At 44.8% G+C, this 22,790-nt stretch overlaps 1 protein-coding gene across 1 annotated transcript in view; it reads left to right on the forward strand.

The window, feature by feature from the left end:
* The window catches only part of CDKAL1 (CDK5 regulatory subunit associated protein 1 like 1), a 1,931,537-nt gene that overhangs the window by 575,851 nt on the left and 1,332,896 nt on the right, over window positions 1-22,790 (forward strand). The gene's annotated exons all lie outside the window — the stretch shown is intronic.

The raw sequence follows: 22,790 nt of genomic DNA on the forward strand, positions 1-22,790 counted from the left end.
GATCTGATTTTATTTCTTTTATTTATTGCTCTGTATCAACTGTTTGTATTCCTAATACTGAATAGGTCCTTCTGAATGGACTGGTAATTTATTTTCCGTGCACCACTTTAGAAGAAATCAGCTGTTCTAACATTACTACCTTAAATTGAGAACATGGGCACCTTTGTTAGATTAAGTTTTTTTTTGTAACCCATAAGATTGATTGGTGAGTTAAATACTTGCTGCTGAGATCTTTGTTCTGTAGGTTGCTATTTCCAGTCCTGGCCGGACATATCACTCTTCGATCCCTCTATGTTTAGTAAAACATGTACCATTAAATTGGGTAGCAGTAGTAAAAAAAAATTACACTGCTTAGAAATTGTGGAAGTGTGCTGTCAACTGCTAGGTAAAATAAAGTATTATTTTTACTTCACCTTGAGCATTTTTTTTCAATGTGATGGACAGTTTTTGCATGCCCTTACTACCATTGATGATGACCATTCATTGCCACCAAAATTTCTAAATTGTGATGGTAAGTATTGAAACTGCTTTTCGTAGTTACTGAATTTCTAGCATCTTAACTTTATTTAATTTCTTTATATTGCTCATTCACTTTGCTATGAGGCTATTTTAGCACTTATGTAGGCACATTTATTTTACCTTGGGTCTGAGGCCTGTGCCGTCTCACCTAGTCAATTGTCATTTTATTCCTCTTATTATTTTAGCAAAGCTTCATTTTAATGCCGATTTTTGCACCTGGCCCTTTTTGCAGGGTCATGCCCAATCTTTTTGCCTCCTTCCTTCTAATTTCTCTGACCAGTTTTTGTTGGTCTTTACTGCTAAACAGTGCTAAAGTGCATATGCTCTCTGTGTAAATTGTACTGTTGATTGGTTTATTCGTAATTGGCATATTTGATTTACTGGTAAGTCCCTGGTGAAGTGCACCAAAGGTGCCAAGGGCCTCTAATTCAAATGCTACTAGTGGGCCTGCAGCACTGGTTGTGCCACCCACTGCAGTGTCCATGCGTGCAGTTTTAAACTGCCAATTCGACTTCGCAAATGTACCCTCTTGCCAGGCCTAAACCTTCCATTTTACTACATACCAGGCCCCTTTAACGTAGGCCCAAGTAGCCCCAGGGCCAGGGTGCAGTGTATGTCTAAGGTGGGACATATACTAGTATGTTTTATATGTCCTAACAGTGAAATACTGCCAAATTCGTTTTTTATTGTTCAAGGCCTATCCCTCTCATAGGTTAACATGGGGGCTGCCTTTAAATATCCTTAAAGCGCAGATTCCCCTTGAGAGCAGATACAAATGTGGAGTTTAGGGTCTCTGAACTCACAATTTAAAATGCATCTTTTATTGAAGTTGATTTTTAAATTGTCTGTTTGAAAATGCCACTTTTAGAAAGTAGGCATTTTCTTGCTTAAACCATTCTGTGACTCTGCCTGTTTGTGGGTTGTCTGTCTGGGCCGGTTTGACAGTTGGGTTGTTTTGCACCTCTCTAGATAGTGACACAAAGGGGGTGGAGGTGTAGCCTACGTATCCTGATGAGCCATCTGAGCTAGAGGGGAGGGAGGAGTTGTCATTCACACCTGAAAGGACTGTGCCTGCCCTCACACAATGCTGTCTTCCGACCCCCTGGGTGTGTCGGGGGCCTGGCCTGGACAAGGAAGGATCTGCCAAACACTTGAGACTTTGCTTTGAAGTTTTTACAACTTCAAAGGCAGAACAGGGTATAAGAAGACCCCAAACCCCAGACTTTTAGAATCTTTTTGGAATCAAGAGGAACATTTGTCAAGGAGAAGAGCTGAAGAGCTGGAGGAGTACTGTCCCTTTGCTGTGTTGCTTTGCCAGACTGGCCTGCAGTTGCTGCTTCTGCCTGAAAAGTGCAAAGGGTGAACTTTGCTGTGTGTCCGGCTTGAGAAACTTCTCCAAGGGCTTGGAGTAGAGCTTGCCTCCTGTTTGGAAGTCTCAGGGACACCAAAGACTTGAGTTTCCTTGACCTGCAGCACTGAGAACGGCGTGTTTTGTGGTGCCAGCAAAGCCACTGGCTTGCACCGTGAATTACCAACACTGCACAGAGCCGAGTGGCCCCGCTTCGCACTGCGACCCTGTTCTCATTGACGCCGTCATCAGACGACTTCACTGAGCCGCTGCTCGCACCGTGACATGTGGGCCCCACACTCCGGCATCGCCTGCTCACACCGCAGCCTGGGCCTCCCCAACGCTGCTGTTCCTGCTGACACCGGCACCGCTGCCTGCACCTTGGCCTGTGGACACCACTCGTCAGGAGCACAAAGCACTGCGCCGCCCCGCAGCCCCGGTCCACCGACACCAGCACCATCGACTCCAGTGTTGTCACCAGGCATCCCTGCCTACACCGGGGCCAGTGGTTACCGCTCGTGAGGGTCACAAAGCACTGTCCTGCACCGCTGGCTTGGGCCTACAAATGACAGCGCTTCAGCAACGATGATGCCGCTGCCTTTACCGTGACCTGTGGGCACCGCATGTCGCACCATCCTGCTTCACACTGCAGCCCTGGTCTTCCCGATGCCACTGAACGACCTTCACCGAGCCGATGCCTGCACCGTGACCTGTGGGCACCGCACGTCACACCGTCCTGCTTTGCACCGCAGGCCAGTCACCATCCACACCAGCGCTCCTGACTTCACCAGCCCGGAGTTCGATCTGCAAACGCGTGTGACTTAATGGGCCTGACGACTCCGGAACCGACTCCGCGATGACGCTCTCCGGAGCTCACCATGAGGATCACGATGCCCTGCAATTCCAAAGATACTGTTTACGGGTCTCCCCGCAACGCCGCGGCCAGCCTGAACTGTTGGTTTTGTTGATCACGACACCATGATAGCCCCAGGTGGAGCTGTCGACTTCAACAAACTGTATTTTTTAGTAAATCTTGCAAAATTCATATCTTTAACACTGTATGTTAGATTTTTATTGTTTTGGTCTTGTTTTACACAGATAAATATTGGCTATTTTTCTCAAACTGGTGTGGTGTACTTTTGTAGTGTTTTCACTGTATTACTGTGTGTTATGTGCACAGGCTTTACACATTCCTTCGGAGATAAGCCTGACTGCTCGTGCCAAGCTACCAAGGGGGTGAGCAGGGGTTATCTGAACGGATATCTCCCTTATCCTGACTAGAGTGAGGGTCGCTACTTGGACATGGTTCAACCCGACTGCCAACTAGAGACCCCATTTCTAGCAGCGATGCTTTATTATTTCTTATCAGTTGCCCTTCAATGCAGAATTTTTATTAATTTCTCTGCACAACATTTCATCCTTTGCCACTCCAAAGTTATACATGATAGTTTCCCGGGTATTGCCATTCCAGGGATTACAGTGTCTACCCTGCACAAAATAATAAGTGTTGTCAGGGCAGTTCCCTGAACAGTAAGATGTTTTATTATAAAGCAACATTTTTCCCCCCACCTACTTAGAGTGGACATTCCAGCCAGCTTGCCATCTCACGCTGCATGTCTCTGCTGAAACCTCACGCTTCCTCCTTGTCTACGAGGGAGGCCTCCCAGCAGACTAACACAGGTATGGGAATTGGGCATTCTTCCTGGGACTAGAAGCTCGGATTAAGGCTACCACTGCTGTTTGCTCTCGTATAGAAACTTAATAGTATAGATAGGGATACTAGGGACGATATTGTGACAATATGGTGGGACCCTTCCTGTGTTTTACTTTCCTGGTCACTGCTGTAATAATGTTGTTTCATTATCCTCATAACCGCAATTCATGCCTTCTTACTTAAAATGCGGTTTCTTCAATAAAACCAATTGAACCAAGATTCTGCTTCTGTTTGTCTTTGCATGTATGAGACTTGTGTAACTGAGAGAAAGGGGTGTAATCTTGTCTACCACGACTTCCCTGAGGAGTCTGAGCCACAAACCACATTTACCTTTTGTACTGATGGCTAGCTAGCCAGAATAGTTAGGCTGACAGGTGTCATAGGGTGTGGGATCAGACTCAGTCTCCCATACTTGGTGGTGCTGCCACTCAAAATCCAGCCGTCTTTTTATTATAACAGGCGTCTACTACATGCTGCTGCCAACATTGGTTAGGCACTAACTTTACGGATCTCCCAAGTATCTCTGTCTCATTTTGTGCAAAAGGCACCCTAATTACCTTATATGAAGACGTCCGTGGTGTTGGAGAATATCCTCCACAGCTAGATGGGTAGTACCTATTAGATGTTGTAGTTTGTTGAAGCTTGGACTCTCAAAATGATTCCTCAATTAGCGTTTCTATCTCCAAATGATTAAATTCCATTTCCAGAAATTGGCGGTCCAAAACACGGTCTTAATAGCAGCAAACATGAGATCTGCCCCTCACAACACACTTAAGAAATAATGGCCTCACAGACAAGGGAGGAGAAGTTATATTTGTTGTTGAGGTTCACATAGCATGCAGAAGGTGTTTTTTTTTTTTTCTTTTTTTTTTTTACTCCTGGGTCACCTTTCCGGCAGAAGATGGGAGCACACATACATTTCATCACTACGCTCCAGCAAATGCACCCGCACAATATAGACCATATGCATATTTAGAAATACAATTATCTTATCAAGGACACCATAATTGGCTTGGTGGCACTCAACCACACGTTCCACAGAATGTTAGACTAGGTCCTTTAAGTAATGAAAAACCTACATGGCCAGAATTGGCTACCTATACACCACATCCTAACGTCTACAATGGCGGTAGCGAATGTGCGCTGCCTGTACACTAATTTAGTAGAAATATTTAGACGGTTAATACTATTTGGAATGTAGACTTTGAGCACCACCCCAGCAAAGGCTGCTCCAGTGCAACCACTTGTGTCCACAGCGGGCATTAATGTTGCTACCATGCGTTCAATTATGGGTAAAGTACCCACCAAATGTGATGAGATTCTGTTTTGGTTAGCACAAAAAAAAGCACTTTGGAAGCAGTGTTTCCACATCTGCGACCCCAGGATAAACATAGAATTGTCACAATGTGCTTGCCATTTGGTATGGTTCCCTCAGTGGGCAATTGCGCCACTTGGGGTGCAGTGTTTGCCGCACACTGTACACCAACATTTGCAAATCTTCCGGAAGTGTTAAAACAAATTCAGGATGAATATGAGGCTCCCCCGGCCCTAGATCAGGGGATGCAATTAATGGGCAATTTTGCCACAGTATCCTCAACGTTAAGTAATCTTATAGGGGAAACGGTAGCATTGGCGGTACGCCGTCAGCTTTGGGATGTTGCTGTATGAGATCAAGAACATGAGCTGCCAAAGATTATCACCAAACGTATAGCAGTATTGGTTGGGATAGCCAGGAGCCAGACAAAGTAAGCCACAGTTACAAGGTAAATCCAATAAGGATTCTACCAAGCAATCAGCTAAGGGCTCTAAAAATGTTGGGATAAACAAAATTAAGATAATGCAAAACTAAGAGGAGAATCTCTGTGTACCCAGACCTTTGAGAAATGCTATCATTTGAGAAATAAGGTTAGTTTAAAAACTCCTGATAGATATCACTATATTGATACACGCCAATCTTGTTCCTTCCAGGACTCACCGAATAAACGCAGTGAAGGAGGCTGGAGTTCTGAACAATGAAACAAGTACTTGAAAGTGAGAAAAAGATTCACAATGCTCATCTGAACCTTCCATAAAAAAGGAAGAGAAACCTCCACAACAGAAAGCACAATTTGAAAAAAAAAAAGTGGCAGTAATATCGCTAGAAATACCACACATAATGAGAACTTTACTGAAGAACATGATGTGGACACGGACTCTGTTGGAGGGGCAGAGATCACAATAGTTAACCGGAATCTTCAAGAGCTTTTGGATGTGGCAGCAACTAACAACTTTTTAGAAGTTGAAACTGCAGAGATGCGAGTTCCCTCTCCCCTCCTAAATAGTTTACACAGTGAAAATACAAATTCAAGAAGACATAGAGCACACAATTAAAGTTATATTCTGTGAAAATCGTTATGTTATGACTTCTTATTGGCAGAAAAAGATTGGCCACCAGAGTTTGTCTGTAAACTCCCAGTAGGGGAAGATGTCATTATGCCATCTTTCTCGTCCTTGTCCCTGAGGAATTAAGACAAGCTTACAGAGTAGACTGGGCATTGGCACAACCCCCAGCACTGTATCGCAACCATGTAGGATGGAACAAAGACTCTCCACACCAAATAATACTGGTAAGATTGACACCATTGCCACAACCACAGTTCCTCATTAAACATGAAGCCAAAGCACCAGTGAGGGAAATAGTCACACAGCTTGAGTACAGGGTGTCATAAAACCCTGTGTATCACAAGTGAGCAATCCTTTGATCCCCCTTAGCTAAGCCATACCTTTAAACAGTCACACATGCACATTTGCTATACAGAATGCACATAGCACAGCATTTAATCTAGTGCGCAAAAATACAAAACAGCCTTGTATATTTCCAGCATGTTTTTTCTGCCAAAATATAGCGCCTAAAAGCAGGGATTTGACTGCCTTCAGCACGTTAGGCTCACAAAATAAATTCTGTTGACTCCCACAAGGGTATTAGGAGCAGTCCTGGACTGTTCTTAGCACGTGTAACATCTGTACTACACAACACTGACCCTGAGTTATTGTCCTATGTAGATGACATCTACCTTACAGATGACCTAGTCACACACCAAAGACTGGTGGACTACATCGTGGTGGGTTTCGCTGAAATAGGCTACAAATTTAATTTTAAGAAAACAAAAATTTCCTTTCTCAGTGTCCTGTTTTTGGATTACGAGTTATCAGACGAACGAAAGTGCCTGGCACCCCACTTTATAGAAAAGGGTGCACAATTACAACTACCAAATACCATCAAAAAGCTACAGTAATTATTAGGCTTTTTCATTTTGGCAGAACTTACATTTCAGATTATGCACAACGCATAAAACCATTTTATGACTTGATAAATATTGGCACTGGAATACACAGATCCTTAACTTTGGACACTCATTGTGTGCAGTTTGTATTATTGTGTACAGTCCTTCAATGAATACCATTATTCTTATTCTGTCCAGTCCCTCAATAAATACCATTATTGGGCTTTTTCATTTTGGCAGAACTTACATTTCAGATTATGCACAACGCATAAAACCATTTTATGACTTGATAAATATTGGCACTGGAATACACAGATCCTTAACTTTGGACACTCATTGTGTGCAGTTTGTATTATTGTGTACAGTCCTTCAATGAATACCATTATTCTTATTCTGTCCAGTCCCTCAATAAATACCATTATTGGGCTTTTTCCATTTTGGCAGAACTTGCATTTCAGATTATGCACAACACATAAAACTATTTTATGACTCAATAAATATTGGCACTGGAATACACAGATCCTGAACTTCGGCCACTCATTGTGTGCAATTCGTAATATTGTGTCCAGTCCTTCTATGAATACCTACATTACTAGTGCCAAAATATGTTCAGTGATTAAAAAGGGAACACCATCAAGTAAAAACCTCTGAGGGGGAAGTTAGCAGATCTAAAGGAGAGGCTACTAAATACCCATGTAGCACATACAATGGGCCATCAACATGTAGGAATACATGTTGCAAGAAACACTTTGGCTGATGAAGCAGCCAAGTCAGCTGTAGCCACAGCTTCTCTTGCTGCGATTAAACATCCAACCTCATCCTAGAATGAGTAAACACTAGCTGCTGTGAAAGCACTGGCTGACAGCAAGCCCTTGCTAAAGGCGTATCCTGCCAAATATTTCTACCATTTAACTGCGCAAAATGTTGCATTTGTAACAATGCCACAGGTGGGTAATCATGTGATTCCCCAAACAAGACCAAAGATTAGATCTAATAAAAGGAGCGCATGAAGAAGTTGCTTCTGTCCTTGCAGGTGTGGCAGCTTCAGTTTCATTATTGCAGAAACGCTATTGGTGGCCAGCTCTATACAAACAGACCAGACAGTATGTCCTTTGTTGTAACATCTGCCACCACATGAGGGTCCACCGCACAACGCCCACCGCAGACACCCCTACCAATTTCCAACAAACCTCCACAGTGTGTGTACCTCGATCATTGTGGTCCCTTAACACCTGATGGTGCATACAAATACATCCGAGTTGCTGTTGGTCCTGCCTCAAGATTTCTGTGGGTATGGCCACAACGATCAGCTGATGCTCGAATTGCAATTAAAGATTTGCAAGTCTTCTTTAGGTCATATTCAGCTGCAGCATTTTATGAGGACCGGGCCCTGTCTTTGCCTCAAGGGCATTCAGGGACACCATGGGCAAGATGGGCATCCAACTCCATTTCTCGTTTCCCTATCATCCAGTGCAAAACGGGATGGTGGAGTAGAAAAACCGAGACTTAATGCAATCCTTAACAGCAGGGGTACTATATATCGATCGTAGTTGGCGTACCCATTTATATGGAGTCCGGAGAACACAAAATAATCTGCCCAGAAGGTCCTTGACAGGGTGCACCCCATATGAGGTTCTGTTCGGTATACCTATGTTGCCCCTGATCTTGATGGCCCTGGCCAAGTGGCGGCAGACACAACTTCCATAAATGAAAGTGTCACTGTGTTGCAGGAATTATAACAGCTCCGTGATGAAAATTCATCAGCATATGCCGCCACCTTGGAAATGAAGAATTCACCAAACATCCGCTGGCTGGATTCTAAAAATTGTGGATCTAGTGCATGAAAAGATTGCCGTAAAGACAGATTTTGACTCTGTATATCAACCACCGGTTCAAGTCCTGGGAATACAGAGTACCAGAACTGTCATTCTACCACCGCTGCCTGGTTCCAAAGAAAGCTGTTTTGTACCAATTGACAATGTCAAGATGCACCATGTGGCCAGTTCTACACAATAGACCGCAGCGACTCCTGAGCAGTTCCCAAACCCCTCTCACTGCAAGCCTTAATGTAGTTCTTAAATTTGAGCAATAACGATGAGATTTCCCTGAGCCATGGGGAGGGTGAAAACTAACTTTCTTTAGTACCTGTCTCTAAATCATCGACAAGAGATGTCCAGAATTATGAGTTATCTTTCTCTAACTCTACACAAGCCGATGGAATTGTTTATTACGAACCACCAAGGAATATATCTGCCAGTTCTCCTTCAACACGTGCTCCAGTATTTGCATGAACTGCTTTTGGATATTTTGCCGCCATCCATGCGACCAATGGTGTGCCACTCAGGTTGGCCAACGCCCCTGCCGACTCCGCTAATGTGGGTCTATGTATCCAGTCTAGTACCCATTGGAGCTGGGCTGCCGCATAGTAACGCTCGAAGTTTGGGGCACCCATGCCTCCCTCGGCTACTGGGCGCTGTAGTGTGGCGAGGGCAACGCGCGTTCTGCCTCCTGACCAGATGAGTTGCAGCAGTGCACTGTTTAGTTCACGAAAAAAGCTCTTGGGGACTAGGAGTGGCAACGCAGAGAAATAATATAGGAGCCGGGGGAGTATCAGCATATTTGCTATTGCAACTCTGCCCATTGGTGACAATGGCAACTTGCCCCAGAAGCGAAGTGATCCCTTAATGGAGGCAAGTGCCCTCCCAGGTTACCGTCTCTGAGGTCCTCCGGTTTATGGTATATTTGGACCCCCAGGTATTTAAATGAGTCAAAGCACCAACTCAGGCGCCCGGACAGGGTTGTAGCTCGGTTTGACAGTGTCCGTGCGACAAGGGTAAATACGCACGATTTTTCCCAGTTTACTACCAGTCCGGACATTGTGCCGAACTCGGCAAGGAGTGTCATTACTGATGGTATTGTCTCGCTTCCATTACGAAGGTATATTAAGGCATCGTCTGCGTACAGAGATATTATGTGTTTCGTCCCGTTCCTTAGTATGCCCCATTCCTCCTCCCTCGATCTCAGGCGAGTGGCCAGGGGTTCCATGGCGATAGCAAATAGCAGGGGGGGTAGGGGGCATCCCTGCCTAGTGCCTCTTGCAATCGGGAAACTTTCGGATACCGTTCCACCCGTTCTAACCCTTGCTCATGGCCCGGAGTACAATGTCTGCACCCATTGTATACATTTTGGGCCGATTCCCATTTCCTGCATGGTATCGAATAGGAAATCCCACCCCAACGTGTCAAAATCTTTTTCTATGTCCAATGATAGTACCATTTCATCATGTGCCCCTGTGGGGGTGCTTCCCATCACTCCCAGTAGTCGGCGAGTGTTTAGGAATGTATTTCGTTTGGGAATGAAGCCGTTTTGATCCTCGTGTATCAGGGTGTGGATGACAGGGGCAAGCCTGTTGGCCAATATTTTGCCCAGAATTTTACAGTCGGTGTTTAATAGTGATAGTGGTCTATATGATTTGACATCTGTGGGGTCCTGTCCCTGCTTGGGCAGGACCGCTATCACTGCTTCTCTCTGTGTGGGGGGCAGTGCCTTGTGTCTCCAGGCCTCTTCGTATACTTTTAATAGATGGGACTTCAGGAGGACCGAATATTTCGCATAGTATTCCATTGGGAGACCGTCCATACCTGGTGCCTTGTTTCTTGGCATTTGTGTTAATGTAGAAATTACCTGGCGGGTCGCACCCCAACCCAGGGTTATTTTGAGCGGGGAGTGGTCCGACAGTGTCGTAGCTAAATATTCTGACACCTTCGTCAGCGTGCAAATGTCAGTGGTGCCCCAGAATATATCTATTCTTGTGTGCACCTTGTGTGGCACAGAATAAAATGAGTATTCTCTCTGTCTGGGGTGTTGTATTCGCCAGAGGTCAAGGAGTCTCATGTCGTCCGCCCATTTCTGTAGTGGGTTCTTGGTGTTTCTGGATATTACTGCTGATTTAGGAGGGGCTGATCTGTCCAACTCTACGTCAGGAAGACAATTGAAGTCACCCCCCCCATATGGTGGGCGCTGCTGGGTTGTCTAGTAATGCCGGGGTGAGCGACTCCAAGAATCTCGCCTGCGCATTGTTGGGTGCGCATATCCCTATGAGAGCTAATTGTCTCCCATCTAGGTGGCCTTCCACTATCACATACCTGCCCCCTGTGTCAATCTTGTGCGAGGTTCTGGCAAACGGGACACCTCTTGCTATCCAGATCAACACCCCCCTGGCATACGCTGAGTGTGTTGTGCCTGTGACCTGCCCACCCCATTTCGTCTGAATCTCTTGTAATTCATCTTCCATTAAGTGTATTTCTTGTAGCATAGCTATGTGGGCTTTTAGGCGCTTGAGGCGTGCATGCACTTGCGCTCGCTTGCTCGGTGTGGACATTCCCCTTACATTCCACGTAATTATATCATATTGTTGTGCGTGTGCAACGGTTTGTTTAGCCATGTTTCCCTGTGTGGTGTTGTGTTCATTTGCTCCCTCTTGGGTCCTATTTCCGTCCAGCTGTCTGCGCATTTTACTAGGTCTTTGTCTGAGGCTGGCGAGCGCGTTAGTGTACCCTGCTGGCAGTGTTGACCTCGTCTAGCCCCTTTAACTCCCGCTATCCCACCCGCCCTGTTTACTAATTCCTCTAACTGATTGCTACCACTCAAACTTAAAGAAGAAAGGAAAAAAAGTAAGAGAAGAGCCCCATCTTTGTTGTTTGGTGGGGTCAGTATCCGTTCGGACACTCGTGAGGGGGCACTCATTCGGGACGGGTGTGTCACCTATGCGGAGCACACACCCTTCCTCAGACCTGGTCTGTGAGTGTGCACGTGCATTGGCGTGAGCACCCCTGGGAGGGCCCTCTCATTTATCCGTCAACCCCCCTCCCCCCCTACCACCTATTGCGCTTATACCCCTATGATCACTGGTGAACAGTTTAAAAAGATACTTTTCGGAGCCAATGCGGTTTGTGTTACGATTCCTGCTTTAGCCGCTTCGGGATTCTGGACTCCTAGTGTCCTGTCCGGTTTCTGACAGTCTCACTTTTACTGCATTGTTCAATTCACAGTTCGTCTGCTGTTCTTGGAGTGACATCTGGGCCCCTGAGCGCTTCCGTGATTGTTGAGGTTGAGTTGGTCGATTCCGAGTCTGATGCAGATGTAGGGGTCGTCCGGAGTGTCTCAAAGGGGTTTTGCATGAGTATCGGAGTTTCTTTTAGTATTCTCGCTCTTTCTTCTGCCGCCTGCTTCTCAGTGGGCTGGCCCCTTGAGCGTCTCTTGCTGCGTTTCCTCGTTGCGGTGGTGGTCCATTCCTCCTTCTCGGGTGCACCCTTGTTTGATTGCGCAATGCCTTTGGCGTGCATCCATGTCCAGGCATCTTCTGGGGATGCGAACATATGCGTGCGGTCATCTAAGCTCACCCTCAATTTAGCTGGAAAGAGGAGAGCGTACTTAATGTTGTGCTCCCAGAATCGTTGTTTGATTTTCACGAAAGAGTTCCGCTTGTTCTGTACTTCTTGAGTGAAGTCCGGGTATGCGTGGATCACTGCATCCTCGAATTGAAATGGACCTTTATTGCGGAAACGCTGTAGTATCAGGTCGCGATCCCGGTAGTTCAAGAGTCTCACTATTAGAGATCTAGGAGGCTGACCCGGGAGTGGAGGTCTGCCTGGGATTCTATTTGCTCGTTCTACCAAGAAGAACTTGGAGGGGGAGCCATTCAGTACCTCCTTGATTAGCCATTGCTCTGCTGTTAGTTCCGGGTTCTGTTCAGGGGGGAATTCCGGTATCCCCACTAGGCGAATAGTGTTACGTCTGGATCTGCTTTCTGCTTCTTCGGCCCGTCTCCAAAGGATCTTTACTTCCGCGTCCAACCGTTGTATTTGTTTCTGATTGTCTCTTACTGTTGGACCTGTCGCTGTTAGGGTGTCCTCCGTTGCTTTCACCCTCTCTGACAATTTCCGGTGGTCCACTCTAAGTAGATTTAAGTCTTGCGTTACTGCGTCTATCTTATATTCTAAGGAAGATTTAGTGTCCATTATAGCCTGTAATACTTTTTCGAATTGCGCAGAGTGCGTTTGGAGTGTGTTTTCGAGTGATTGCAAGGTTGTATTTTGCGGTTGTTCAGTGTGCACCAGGCCCGGCGTATTTCGCTCCTGGTTCTTTGACGTTCTAGATTTCCCAGCCATTTCTTCACCTTGCGGATGTCGCGTTCGACCAGAGATGGAAGGACTGATTGGATATAATTTTCGGTGGTCGTGTGTTTTCGGATGCGACTATGCTTCTTCCAGGATGTGGCGTCTTTTTTGCGGGGCTTTTTCGTTTACTGTGCGAGGCAGGCCCAAAGAGTGATGTGAGATGGCGCTGTGACTCCTACGGCAATTATGAGAAGTGGGGGGGGAGAATCGGCCCACCCCTCCGGGGAGACCCCAGGCCCGCGGGTCCGGTGGGGCACAAGATGTTGAGTGTGTGAGCTCCACGCCCCCTGTTAGGTGCCCCTCACGCTGTCCTCCTATTGGGGGAGGGGGAGGGGGGGGGAGGGGCCGCGCCATCTGCGTGGGGCCACCTCCGTCCACTCACGATTCGAGGACAAGTCTCTGGGTGCACTCCTGCGTGGAGGGGAAAAGGTAAAGAAAGGACCGTCCCCGCGCTGGGCACCCCCAGCTGGTCCCCGCTGGGGCCGGGTGCCGTCTCCCACGATCCCTGCGTGCAGGAGGGGGGGCGAAAAGGGGATGTGGCCGTCCGCCTGCGGCAGGCGCGTCGCACTTCACCCCGGTCACAGGTGAGCGCCCCTTATGCCGTGGTCCCCAATCACCGGGGCGGCCCCCCCTTTCCAGCCTGCGGCCCCCAGAGCGCGGGCCGGATCACAACCCCAAGGCCAGTTTCAGCTCCGCGCCGCGAACCGTAGGCAGGGAGGGGGAGCGGTGCGCGGCGGTCGGCAAAAGGAGGCCGAGGAAGTCCGCTCCAATGTAGTGCCACGCTTTGGCAACGGGCGCGTCGTCGGGGCCACAGATGCCACCCAAAAGGGGGGGGGGGGAGCAGAGGGGAGGGGGGGGGGGGGAAGCCCCCTCTCCTTTGCTTGATTTCGCCGATCCTGCTCCTAGCAGGATCGGCCCGGGTTGAGGCGTGGAGCTCCTGCTCCGTTCGTTGCTTGGTAGGGAGGGTGGGGGGGGGGAGGGTGTGCCGCCCCCGGCAGCCAAGGGCCTGGGAGGGCCGGACCAGTGCTCGGACCCCCACGTTTCAGTCCCGGGGCTCCGAGACTTCCAGCCGCCGCAGCCCCCTCCTCTCCTGTTCCCGTCCTTGGGATCGGGAGCCGCTTCGCCGGGCGCCTCCTTTGTGCCGCCGGAGGTCCGCGATCGGGTCGACGTGGCTCCAGCCGCGCTCCGGCAGCAATTTGTCCGATCCTCGGGTCCAGGGCCGCCGCGTATCGCCCTTGTTGATGCGCCCTGCCCGGGGGTGTCCGCCAGGATTTATCGGCCAGGCCCGAGTCGGAGCTCCCTTCTCAAGCGTCTGACTCGGTCGCCATCTTGGCTCCGCCCCCTCTGGTTGTTGTAGATAATGGTATAAACACTTTGTCTAACTGCATTCACATCCTAAACAATATTGTTTCATCTACAGTTGACATCATACAAAACGATGTCATTTTTACACCATGGACAGAGTCAGCTTAGGTCTATTATGCAGTTAGGTTGGATGTTACAAGTCTGAAAAGTGGTTTCGTGCCCTGACATTTTGTCAGCTCCAGGGACCTGTTTTCGGCCTTTATTTTGACTCAAAAGCAACAAATAATGGCCAAGAAGCAACTTACACTAGGCTAAAAACTGAAAAGTTAGAAAAGTTGCCTTTCACTGTGATGGAAATACCATCTGCAGTTTGGTTAATACAGAGGGTTATTAATTTGCCCATTTTGTTTAAAGCACATTCCTGGAGGTAGATTTGGAAAGCTAGGAGATAGTTACATCCATGACATGTGGGAGCTACCCTTAACGTACAGATGTTTAAATGGCATGAAAGACATCTTTCTTAACAGGAGCCAATGCAGGACTTGGGTAATCATTTGATTATTTGTAAACAGCTGTCCTTGCATGGTGTACATAATGCTTCAGCTGCACTTTTACCTTGTTATCTGAAGGGTGTTCCTGTTCCTTTAATTCATCCAGTGTTCCCGGTGCTCTCAAATGGAAGTTATTTGATACTGAACGGAGAAAGTGTTGTGCTGGCTCATTATAATAAAGGGACTGCTGGATTCAGGCGGCAGCACCACTGGGTTTTGGGGGACTGACTCCAACCCCACAACTTGTGACAACTCTCTACCTAACCATTCTGGCTAGCTAGCAGTACCTCACCAGTACCCAAGACTAGAGGTGATTTGTGGCAAGCATGTGCATGCTATTCTGGTTTCTCAGGGAAATCATGGTGGAACAGATTGAATCCTTTTCTCCGAGTTACACTGGCCTCACACATGCAAAGCACAAATAGAAGCAGGTCTTGGTTCATTGTATTTTATTGAATCAACTGCATCCTAGATAAAAAGGCATGTACTGAAATGATTAGGATAATGAAACATAATAGCAAAACTGTGACGAAAACAGTGAAACATAAAAAAGGTCCCACCATAGTGTCACAAAGCTAAATATAGGAATTCCTACCTATGCCGCTAAAGTGTATATTAGAGCACAGCAGCGTTAGCCCAAATCCGCCCTTCAGCACCCTGGGAAGACACCATCCCCCATACCTGAAAGTGGTAGTAGCGAAGAGGACTGTTGGTCTACTAAAGGTCCTCTCCCATGTAGGCAGAAAATATGTCACGTCTCAGCAGACAGCTGCAATGAAGCAACAGCATGTGGTGAAGAGGGGAGAGATATGTTTTATAATAAAACAGCTGGTGTTCTAAGAAAACGAACATAAGAACACATGTTTCCATTAAGTGGCAGGGAATATAATGTTCCACTTTGTACCAACAATATCATCTACAGCCTTGAGCAAGCACAGAGTGAAGATGTCGTGCTAAGAAATTAAAATAATTCCTAGGCAGAGCGAACACCACCGCAAGATTCTTCTTCTGTTTGTCTTTGCATGTTTTGAACTTGTATAACTGAGAGAAAGGGGTACGATCTGTTCTAAAATGTCTTCACTTAGGAGTCTGAGTGTCATGCGATAGGCTGGTACAAACCACCTTTACCTTTAGTACTGGTGAAGTGCTGCTAGCTAGCCGGATTGTTTAGTCCGACAGCTGTCATATGGAGTGGGATCAGACTTGGTCTTCTTTACTCAGTGGTGCTGCTGCCCAAGATCCAGCTGTCTTTTTACTATAACAGAAGTCTACGACAACTTGACTGCTAGGGGTTTCCCCACTAACCTCCCAGTCCTTTTGACCATGCTAAGCACTTTTTTTTAACTGGGCAATTAGCAGTTAAACCTTCAAAACTAACCCCCTTCCCCCAACTTATGAAAGCCAAGTTGGCTTCCTCCGCCACCTGCCCCCCGCTACCCCTTCATGTTGGGGATTATAAAGGTTATTTACCCTGCACAAACCTGACAAGATAGCTCGTTTTTTAACATAAAATGGGCTAAGAGTGAGGTGCATGTATGTGGCTTTGTTCCTAAAAATAGAATCAACAGAAGGTTTTCTTTGCTAAGATTTCTATTCCCAGCTTTCAGAATTAGACAAAGTTTAAAAAATCACCACAGTTTGCAGTTTTCTGAGTAGGGGAGATGAGTCAGTGTTTTCCATTATTGCATTTCCATTTTCTGGGGAAAGAGGGTGAACTCAGAAACCTGTAAATGTCTGGGATCTAGACAGAAGTCAGAATTTTTGAAAGGGGTCTCTTGTATGTATCACTGACAGTTTTTCCAAAAAAATTAAGCAGTGAAATAAATGCATAGTTAATATAAATAGGAATAAAGATGAACTGTCTGAAACGGTTTCCTTACATTTTTGCATTTCTGAGCATCTGGATAAGTAATATACCTTTGTCAATCTGCCTCGTCCATTTGCAGATATGTATCGTTTTTAGTGGTTGCTTAAAAACCTGTGATCCTCGCAGTCAAACTCAAGATGCAGATTGTACAGTGTGTACATTCCAGGCTTCACCCCAAAAGGAATATCTAATGAAAGAGAAATTAATATTAAGGAAACCTGTGCTGTTGTGTTTTTGTACATGCACCTAAGAGTCTGAATTTAGAGATATGGGTGATTTGTACCACCCAAAGTTTGGACTACCCATATTATCAGGTTATTCACCAGGTTCTTTTTCTGAATGTATTTTTATGCCAACTGATTTAAATCTGGAAGCCAAGATTAGATAATCTCAACTGTCCTATCATTCTGTGTTACCATACTTGGATGAATATATTTCTTGGGACCAGAAAGGGTCACAAACAGTTGTAAATGCTTAGAATTTTGTTCTGGATGATATTAATTCTTGGGATGGAAAGCCTACCAATGCCAGACATTTCTGGAAAAATAGACATGGATGGGAAGTCAAACTTTGGATAAAATGTAATACTTTTCTCTGTTTAATGCTAGGGAAAGGTGGGGAATATGTGGAAATTGACAACCATCCTACCACCCAGTAACTCCCTCCCCCCCCCCCCCCAGCATAAAAACGGTACCCTACTTCCAAGGATGGGACTATCACCAGCAACAGGAGTGGCCACACAATACATCACTGAAATGTCAAGATTTCAGATATAATTGTGCTTAGTAGGAGGGTAACTGCTGCATTTGGTGTCAGGGTTGTCTTGTAGTATAAAAAGCTACTAACTTCAGTCATTTCTGAAAACTAGATAAGAAATTGAGGCTGGGGTTGTGTTATCTATGTTAATCACTCTAATTTTCTTATCCTCAGTGCTCTGCAAACATCATACTTTGGTCGGCCAAGAACAGGAAAGTTCCCCAGTAGACACTGTGGATTCATCAAGATTTTTCCTTTAAACTTACATTGATACTTGGGATGTGGGTAGCCTAAATGTTTGGGAACTGGCCATCCACCATGCAGGGAAAAATACAAATCCCAGACATTTCTGACATAGCGTATCTGGTTTGGAAACAGTTAATTTTTTTTATCCAGAACTCCCCACAGAAGTCGTCATTGTGTATGTAATGTATCTGTCATTTGACCTTAATTGCTGGAATTAAGGGCCAGATGTAGGTAGGTTTCATATTGCGAGTACTAGCGACTCGCAATTTGCAACTCGCAAAATGAAATGCAGAAAAGTGTCTCAGACACCTTCTGCGACTCGCTGTGGATATTAATGAGGTGGGTCGCAGTTTGCGACCCCATAGCGAGTCTAGGCACTCACAGGGATGGTGGCCTGCTGGATACAGCAGACCACCATGTCTGTGACTGCTTTTAAATAAAGCAGTTTTTTTTTTCTTTTTGCTGCCCGTTTTCCTTAAAGGAAAACGAGCTGCAAAAAGAAAAAATACCGAAACCATTTAGTTTCGGTTTTTTCAGAGTAGGCAGTGGTCCATAGGACCACTGCCTGCTCTGAAAAATACTTTTTTGTGGCATTCACAAAGGGGAAGGGGTCCCATAGGGACCCCTTCCCTTTTGCGAATGAGTTACCATCCACTTCAAGTGGATGGTAACTGCGAGTTGGTTTGCGACCGCTTTCGCGGTCACAAAGCAACTCAACATCGCGATGCGGTCGCAAATAGGAAGGGAACACCCCTTCCTATTTGCGAGTCGGTACCGACTCGCAAAATGTGACTCTGCATCGTGTAAGGCCTTTTGCGCCTCGCAAACTGCATTTTTCGCCATTTGCGAGGCGCAAAAGGCTTCCTACATCTGACCCTAGATCTTTCCTTTTTCACTTTAGAGCACAAACAGTAATGGCAGCTTCTTTGCTTTAATCAAGACTGTGGATTACTAGGGTAGTCCGCTCCACTCTGCCTTTGCAATAACACAAGCTAGCAGTCACTGTTGCATTTTTTTTTTTTTTTTTTTAGTTTTTATAGCTTCTCACGCAGTTATTTTATGAAGCCATTGTTGAAAAACCTGGGGTATCGGAGATGCAGAGAAGCGTTGTTACATTTGCAACTACTAAACTCGCCTGATAATTGTCTTTGGGTTAGCACTTTTCTTAAATATGTTGTAAGAGCTAGAAAGTCGTTGGACATGTAAAATATGCACACGACATGCACTTTGCAAATGTCTTTTTATTTTTTTTATTTTGTCTTGCTCGGTTTGATGAGATTTATGAATTATCGAGCCTTAGAAGTTGCCGTTCTGTGGGATGGTGACACTACTTTTCTGAATTTGTATTTTATGGTTTTTTAGGGATTTTCAATGTGTTTGAATGTATAGTTTTTAATGTTTTTCTCTTTTAGGACCTATCACTGGTCGAATAAAGATTCTTTGAGTTAGTCATAAAAAAGCTTTTTCCTTGCAGCCAAAGTAGTGGCTTCAGAGGGAAATCTCTGTTGCCAGCACCATAGTGATTCCAAAGCCCTGGGTGCTGGAACATGATCTACTAGCTCACAGCAGCTCAGTGGGTTATGCAATGGATGAGGAGGTAACATCTGTACCACCGAAGTGGTTAATCTTAACATTACTGGAGGATCAACTGTGTTGGAGGGACAATGTGGTCTTGATGGCTAGGCATACCTTTTTAGGGCAACAAACAAATCTAGCTACATTTTTACTTTTTTGTATATCATCAGAGACCCTTCTTTTCAGGACTTCTCCCTAGCGTTTCTTCCAGGCAACAAAAACCTGGTCAAAGTCCCCAATGTACTGAACCTACCATTCCCTACTGCATTTGGGCCTTCGAGGCCATATTTATTAGAAAGGCCAAACCCAGGCATTGGAGAACAGCTGCCAAATTCTGATTGTAAAGCATGAATCTGACCTTATGGGCTGACCTGCCTCCGAGAGTGATCTGGATGTTTGTCTTATAAGTATTATTTCATAACTTGTTCTTCTCTACGTGAGCTTAAAGTGCAGTTGACTTGATGTGTAACACTATCTGGGTAAAGTCCAAAAATATGAGGTTGTTGGTGTACGTTCTTATTGCAATCTTTGCTTCCTCCAACTTTGAGGAAAATGACTGTATGTCTGTTACATGACCATTGAGATCAGAAACAGAGAAAAATCAGGGATGCCAAAGGGAACTCTTGTTGGGAAGCATAGTCCCTGAAAACTGATTAGAAATTTTATTTTGGTAGCTCAAAGCCAGTTATTCTTAGTATTGAACAAATAAGGATAAAAGGTGTCCCAGGGTACTCAGTCCAAACAATTGCAACCAGAACTAGGACCTGTCATTGTGGTCAGACTCTAGAAATAAAAGTTGGCAGCCTGATGCTACACCCATAAGTCATTAGCTCTTAAGGTGCTAAGCCTTATCCACTTTTGAACACAGTGCCTGGAACACTAGTTTGTTTCAAATAGATGAATAAATATTTTGCAAATTTTTTATCCGTAAGCTTCAAGTGGAGCAGTAGGGCAGTAACTTAAGTTATTCACCAGGACGTTTTTAAATATTGGAATGGTTACTACTTCTACAAGACAAAGGCACTTACAGTAAATAAACATGCAGCTCTGAAACAGCAGTTACATAAAGCCCTCGTCTATTGCTTTGGATTCAGCAAGGACCACATCTGGGGCTTGTACCTGTGGTGCCTTACATTTTCAAATTAGTCATTTGTGGTAGAATGTCAACAATAGAGTGTGAGGGATTTCTGGACCTCATTTCTAGTACTGATTTCATCTTTGACATCAGAGTAGAGTGTTGGGGCAGAGATTCCGAGGGAGCTGTTGAAGAGCTGGCTGTCCTGTGTGGTCTCCTTTTCCTGTGGATAAGATACTCCTACTAAAGAACCTACATCTTGAAACATCGCATCTATCTTCATTATTACACGTGGCGGCGAGGGGCAGGAGTATCTTAACACTGAACTTTGGACTTTACTATTCTCTGTGGACTTCGTATTGCTTCAAGATAATTTTATCTTCATACAAATCTACAATCTACTTCATTAGTCAAGTGGTGAGCTCTATAATTTATACTGTTACAGCTTTGTTTTGACAGTGCCAGCATTCTCTGTTCACCTCCTGCGCTAGTTAATGAAACCTAAGCGCATTGTGCTAATGTGTGCGCACTAACACGTTTATTTGACAAGCGCGTGTTGGTTTTGTGTAAATAAGATACTTTTGGCACTTTAATTTATAGCGGCGCACCAACGCATTTGATCAACAGTTTTACTGCGCCGTTTCTGTTAAATACAATGACATTGTGCTTCTTCACGGCATTGAAGTGAAAATAAGAAGACGCGCGTGCCACACAGTTTAAATGAAAGCTGGAGCAACTGCAAATTATGACGGCGCTCAATCAAGGAATTTATAAAGAGGTTAAATGAGCGTGCGGCACATTTTTTATTTTTTTATTTTTAATTTTTAATTTTTACAAAGGCACACCGCCGCATTTCTCTACAATTTGACTACTGTGCCGGTTTTGTAAATGCTATAGTTCTGTGATTCATTACGGTGCTGAAGCGGAGACAAGACGCGCATGCCGCGCGGTTTAAACTAGAACTGGATGAACTCTAATTGTTGGCGGCGCTCTTTAAGGAACCTATTAGGAAATTATATGAGCGTACCGTGCTATTTGCATATTTATAAAGAAATATGTAAACAAAACAAGAAATGAAAGTGGCAAACAAGTATAAACAACATTATTTTGTTATAGAGCTCACCTGAATACGATGTTGTCTTGACACAGACGTGTCTTTTGCTCTAAAGAAGTAAACCAACCGGAGGTTTTTTTATTTATTTTTTATTTTGATTTTTTGGTCACAGGAACTCCAGTAAAAGGCTATTTCCTTTCAAAACAAATCTAATTGTTTCACCCTTACTATAACAAACCCTATGTCATGTGAAGTTTCAAGGTTGATTCAAATAAGAAAGAGTACATTTGGAATAAATTCAACTATCGGTATTCCTACAATTAAGAAACTAGGAAGTATAATCTGTCTTTCATTTTCTAACAATTTGAAATTGCTCCAGTTTAACAATGCAGAACATCTCACCTCCACCATTTTATTTTTAACTATCCCAGGAGAACCACCAATAAAATGGTCTAAATGGAAAAAAGCTTTTCGACATTATTCCAGGGTATGTGGAACTAATCTATGGAAATGAAAGAAAGACATCTCTTTTAATGCATTGCTTGGGTTGTGAGGGGCAGGACATTTTTGAAAATTTACCAGACACAGGAGGTGAAGGGACAGATTTAAATGAGTTCGAGATATGTTTGAAAAAATTGGACCTACATTTTTTACCTAAAGTTAGTACTATTTTAGAATGGTACCATTTTGGTATGAGAGAACAACAACCTGGGGAAAGTATTCAAGACTATATTACAGCTTTGAGAAAGTTAGCATCTACATGTAAATTTGGAGTCACCATTGAGGAACGAATCAGAGACCAATTCATGTTAAGATGTTCAAGTGATAAAATTTGTCAGGAATTATGGAGCAAAGATGATCCTTCTTTACATGAAGTAATTGTGTTAGCTAAGGGAGTGGAACACACCTTAGCCTGCGTGGAAGAGTTAGAAAGAGGAAAGAATTCTTCAGTCAACAAGGTCTTAAAAAAAAAAGAAGACCTAAGTAAAGAAGGTTCTAGTGGGAAGGAAGAAGATAAAGTGACTCAAAGACAGTGGTTTAAATCGAAGGACTTAGTGTTTCCACTGTGGGAATGTAGGTCATTTTGCTTCATATAAGAAATGTCCAGCGGCCAATATCATCTGCAGGTTGTGCACTAAAAGGGGTCACTTTGCCAAATGTTCTAAGGCAAGTAAAAGTCAAGCGTCTGTGAAAGTGGTGGAGGATTGTATTTTGACAATTTTGCAAACACTCAGAAAAGGAGTCATCCAAGAGACATTGTTTCCATTTTAAATAAAGATACAGAAGTGTTATTTGACTTGGGAGCATGGCTGACGTTGTTATCTAATGAGTTTTTTT

The sequence above is a fragment of the Pleurodeles waltl genome, chromosome 2_1 (genome assembly GCF_031143425.1).
Source record: "Pleurodeles waltl isolate 20211129_DDA chromosome 2_1, aPleWal1.hap1.20221129, whole genome shotgun sequence".
Taxonomy (NCBI): Eukaryota; Metazoa; Chordata; class Amphibia; order Caudata; family Salamandridae; genus Pleurodeles; species Pleurodeles waltl.